The following is a 6000-nucleotide window of genomic DNA, read 5'->3' as shown; positions in this document are numbered from 1 at the left end:
ATTTGTACTTTTGAAACCCCATACACCAATGAGATCAGAAGTACTAGAAGAAACATTTGATGGCAGGTAATTAAATCTTCAGTTGTGTCATTTGTAATCAGTACAAAATTACATTTTCCTATTTATTCAGCCAACATTAATGACGTCTCATGGCTGGCTTTTCTTGCATTAATGCAGCCAAACCTAAATGTAGAGCAATGTTAAAGGAGTTTAAGTTGAGTTTGAACCTACAACTTGTCACAGCAAGAATCTGTCTGTGAAGCTGCTGGAGATTGTGGACCGAAAGAGCAGTGGAAGGGTTGAAATGAGAAACTCTTAATGAATGTATTTAACCACTAAACCACAGAGTATAACAGAGAATGTTTAATGGTATCTATAACAAAGAAATAAACAATGTATGTAGTATTGTATTTTATGGTTGAAGATTATAGAAGTATACCATTTTGACATGAAGTTGGACATTTCACCTCATTCCAGTACATAAATTCACTGTAACCCGGCTAAATGAGTCCTGGCCCAAGGGAAATTTGAGTAAACATTTCAGCTGAGATCCATTTCAGTTTGAAATAGTTGGAGTAGTGCTGCAAAATTCGTTTGGGAAAAGTGGCATTTTCAAGCCAATCATAATGACTCCATCCAGGCCTCATAAATTTGCTGGATCAGAAACGCAAGCTAACAGAGGCTTAAAAAGGACTGCTGCAGATGTCATTGCTGGGGAGATGCCACTTTAACCTTCTCTGTTTCCTTACTTGGAAGTAACAACTCTATGTTGGAGATGGGGCTGTTAAAGTTTCTCAATGAGCAGGACAAGCATAAACATACAAGCATTATAACACACACTTACACCTCTGTGCCCGTGCACATCTGGGCTTAAGTGTTGACGTAGCCAGGAAGCACGTAGCTTTTTCCCATAATTCCCTCCACAGTAAAGCTGTGCTCATTAGTTTACTGATCTTTTTAGCCAGAACATACTTCCCACTACGGGTCTGTCATGGATTACACGGCATGAGAGAACTCAGTAAAATGAAAGAACAGCAGACTATTAGATGGGGGGAAGGTTGGGAGTGGCAGCAAGAGCCACGCACCATGACGCAAGGTGTTATAAAAGCCAGATGGCTGCTTTAATGCTGAAAATATGTTCTGTTTTTGTTTATTTCGGCTTCAGAGCTCAAACATTTAGGAAACAAGATCCAAGGACTAGATATTGTATTTTATTGCGCCAAATGTTTGAATGTGTTCTGGCAAGTGCGCTCTTTCCAGATTTAAAATCAAAATAACTGAGAACAGCGATAACATCATGATTTGTGGACAAAAGTCAGCTATACATTTTCCTTTCCATAACTGAAGGGTTGCACTGTTGCACATTCAGAAATGATCGTACAGCTGTGTTTTCTAAAGAGAATGAAGACATGTCAGCTAAATGTGTAAAGTACTAAACTCTGGCCATTGACCGCAAGCACACTTCAGAACCTGGAGGGTGGCACGTATTTAGGAAATTGCTCCAGTTGAAGGAATCAAATCCATCTATGGGGAATATCCCAAAATAAACTCTTCAGTTCTCCCATATCAGGCCTTATATAAATAAGATATCACAGGGCACCATGGGAAATAGCCAATCCAGTCCTGTAAACATCAGCCAATGACTTCTGGCAGGCTTGTGCTCTCTCCCGAGGCCTGCTGGGGAGAAGGGAGGGGAGATGGACTCAGGGCTGGAATTCATAAATAAGTCACTTTTTAGAGGAGGATTATGTGTCCACAGACCCCTTCTACCCTTCCAACCCCCTCCCCCACCAAAACAAACAAGGCAAGGCAGAAATAGCTGATTTTAAGCATCACTACAGGAAATTATTTTAGCTTTGGTAATTTGGCTGCTTACTTTATTAGCATTTGCATTACATTTAGAGCCAAACCAATTTAACCTCCTCGCCCCCTCCTGAACACTAGCCTGCCTATACACACATACCAACTGGCACACCTGGACCTGTCTGCTGTTCCAACATTAAAACACTTGCAGTACTAACACATATATGAATGGTTGTGAAATTTTCCATCATGAGGTACTCAAAATGTAACACAGGTTAACATTTATGACATTAAAGATGGTGCAGCTTGAATAACTTTTGTAAAAGTACTGCTTGTTACCTTGGGTTTGTTTTTAGGCTTCTTATATCATTAACCCATTCCCAGAGGAAGCCACTCTGGCTCTATTTAAACCCACTTATCCTGGCCTTTCCCGTAATCACCCTCATGAACAAACACAAGGGACCAGAGAGTGCTATGTTTGCTAGGTCAACATTGGAAAGGGTGTTAGTGGTTAGCCCCCAAACCTTCCGTCTGATTCCACAATTGAGTGATATAAGCTACAAGACAAGACAGGACAAGACAAAGGACAGCAATAGAGTGTGCTTCGAAATAACAACAATAACAAAAAAAAAATCAGCTTAATTGAACAATGTGCTCCATGGTGGAAAGTTGAGGCAGGCATTTTTATTGGAACAGTGAATGATGGAACAGTGAAATTTCAACAGAATTAAAAAAGCAACCACATCTGTAAACATAGTTTTTCTAAAAAAGTTAGTAGGTGTTGTTCATGTTTTATAAAGTGAGATGGAGATTCCAGTGTGGGTATGGAATGGGTTAAATGCATATGCTTTCTGTGGTTTGCAACAGTATGCATATGTATGTGCAGTGAAATTAATCATAACACCTCTTCATGTTCCACTGGGGTTGAGATTTTTTTTAAATGGGGCAGGATGTTTTGAGGTTATTTTCTCCTGTTTTGCCACCTCTCTCTCTCTCTCTCTCTCTCTCTCTCTCTCTCTCTCTCTCTCTCAATATATATTTCCATTATATTAAAAAGTCATGAATTATGATGGGGGGTTCCCTCACAATACACTGCTGTCATTTACTCAGTATAAATAGGTTTACAGGTTGCCAGAGCTATCCACATTAAAAAAGCCTAAAAGAAAACTAAAATAACATTTATCAACAATCACTGTGTCAGAAGGAACAATTTGTCTCTTTCTATAGGATTACTATACTGGGTCAGTCATGTTTCAGTCTAAGCACAGCAACAGACAATCTGAAAAATAGCAAATACAATCTGAGTCAATCTGCCTCTTTTATTTTGTCCTCATTTCTAGTCAGAATTGCAATGATTTGGGACACAATTTCATATGATGCTGCTGTTTTAGTAATGAAGTCACTTGATGGTTTTATATCCCAAATAGTGTTTACTTACTGCTGAAACAACATACAATGTTTTGATTTTCAAAGTACTTTTTATATGTAGTTTGCTATTTTATTCGGTCTGTTCAAACCTTTTGAAGTAAATATCAGCTTGACTTAACCTCTTACTATTATCTCGGTTTAAGACATAACCTAGCTATATATTAGCTAGCTAGCCTACTGTCTTTTTAGTCACAGCTTTCATTTTCATTGGATATATGTAGATTATATGTAGATTTATATGTAGATTTAGTATGTCTAGTGTTACTGTTCTAGTGTTCTGCTGAAAATGAGACTTTAGCCTCAATGAGTTAATCATCACTATGTGCATTCACCATTGGTGTACAACTCCAGGTTAATTATTAAAGTGCTTTAAATAAATAAGGTGGGGTAAAACAAATCAAACAATGCATTTTATTCAGAATTATATTTTTATTGCTTTGGTTTGGCCTTCCCTGTATTCTAAATTATAGATCAAATGATTTTCAGTCACACCACAATCCTGCTTCGAGACCTTAAAGACTCTTCATAACTTTTCACATCTAATAATATACAAAAGTAGAAGAAACAATCTAGGGGTCTTTTACATTGAAGCAACTTTCCACCTGATGAAGGAAATGACTACATTTCCTGTCATATCTCAGACTAAAGGAAATACAGAGCAAGGTGTCAAACGTACTACTCTTACCTGTTTGCTAAAGAAAGAGAAATGTTACACATAAATATAATAAAGCCAAATTAATGGTGCTTGTAAGGTGCCAATCTTTACAAACACAAACAGTGGTTTGAGGTTATACTGAAACAAGACACAGAAAGAGAGAGAGAGAGAGAGAGAGAGAGAGAGAGTAAAAGAAAGGAAAAAAGAGAGCCCTTAGCGACTGGCAGGAATTGTGAAACATTAAAGTTGACTGTTGAACTCGCTGAAGGACCAGGTTCATGACTCACAGTTACTGTACTGAGCAGTAAGTAAACAATCTGACACCAAACAGTTCTGCCAGCAGATAAAAGTGTTTTGGAAAGTACCAAGAAAGCCCCCCCTGCTGCTAGGGGAAATCTTTTCTCTTGATTAAATTAATTAAATTAAATTTTAATTATGAGCAAATATATCTTGACTATGTCTTGGAATTAAAAAAAAATATTCTGAAATGGATTGGAATTTCATGGGTACGTTTGCATTGGCTCTTAGAATGTGACAAAAGCCACAGAGTGTATTTAGCAATAGGGAGATGTTCTGATAAATAATCCCACCAGGATTGGGCCACAGTGTTTCTGAGCTTTGGTCTGTGGAGGTCAAAAAAAAGGAGGTCAGAGTAGTGTCAGCCTGCACTCAAGGCCTGATAACAGAGGATATTTGAGGACAAAGGACAGCTAAAAATTAGACACATAACCAGACATGCGGGGGCTGTCAGACAGATGAGCGACTACACTAACCAACATTAACCATCTGATAAGGTCATGTGCACAGGAAATGAAAACAAAGGGGAGTTCTTTCAGACCAAAATAGAATACAAACACGTTCTCTTTGGTCAGGTTTGATCGCACTTTCTGTGGTCTTGGTAAACACCAAAAACATCAGACTGTGACGTCACAGCCTCCAAAACAGTGCTAGATTTAACCCCTAACCCCTTGAAGTCTTCAGGTATTATACAGCATAGTATTCAGTAACTTATAGGAATTTATTCAGTAACAACCGTAAAACCTAATAAAAGTGTGTACTGATACAATAGTAAATGACATACAAATAGGCTATTCTGTGTTTAATAAAGATATAGATAGTAGTAGTTTTTTATTTGCCAGAAAGGTTCAGATAACTGAGAGAAAAGTATGAATGCCATTCAAGCAAGAAGTTAATATTTTAATTTACAGCATTCAATCTTTAGGCGCTCTCACCCCCGCGGCCCGGGTTCGATCTCTGGTCAGGGAACCAAACCCAGCCATTAGGGTTGCACAAGCCAGTGCACTCTTATTGCCGGTCCCAAGCCCGGATAAATGGGGAGGGTTGCGTTAGGAAGGGCATCCAGCATAAAAACATGTGCCAAATCGAACACCTGGATCACAAATGCGGATGAAGGGAGAAGGGATGGGAGAAGCCAAAAGAAAGTTTTAATCAGTTATCTTTAATAACTGCATAGTAAGTGGTGGTTTAAATTAGGCTACTGAATGTTGTTTAGGTCTATATTTTAAGAAATAGCACCTACTATATTGTCCTGTAAATGTTGTGCTAAGGTGCAAACAAAATTAAACCTGCATACGCACATATTGCTTCTGATTTAGGCTGCACCCAATTCAGTTATACTTTCAAACACAGATTTGAATATATAGAGTACTAAACAGAAGCCATTGCAGAGAATGGCCTTGCTTTACACTCCAATATGCATTTAAAAGAAGATTGTAAGTCAGCACCCACCAATGAGTACTAGGAGTTTAAAGTTTAAAGATAATTTTATTTAGAAGAGAATTTCTTTTAGTAGTAACCTAATTACTTGGCTAATTATGAAACAGTACACATTGGAAATAGTTGCTGTATCGACTTTCTTTAAGTTCTGACTAGCATTTTATTAATGCCTTACTTTATTTCAGTATCTATCATCATTTGTATTTTATCTAGTGCATATAGTCCATTCGAGAATAATATATTATGGAAAATGGGTTCCAAGCCAAGTGTTTGATCCCAATCCAAGCCTTCTTTTTCCAGCAGTCGCTGAGTGAATCAGCACCTGACATCAGTATTCTTATTAGAGCTTACTTTTGCAGCAATGCACAGTGCTTCAG

The sequence above is a fragment of the Silurus meridionalis genome, chromosome 8, assembly GCF_014805685.1.
Source record: "Silurus meridionalis isolate SWU-2019-XX chromosome 8, ASM1480568v1, whole genome shotgun sequence".
Taxonomy (NCBI): Eukaryota; Metazoa; Chordata; class Actinopteri; order Siluriformes; family Siluridae; genus Silurus; species Silurus meridionalis.
Note: the sequence above shows the minus strand (reverse complement) of the source record.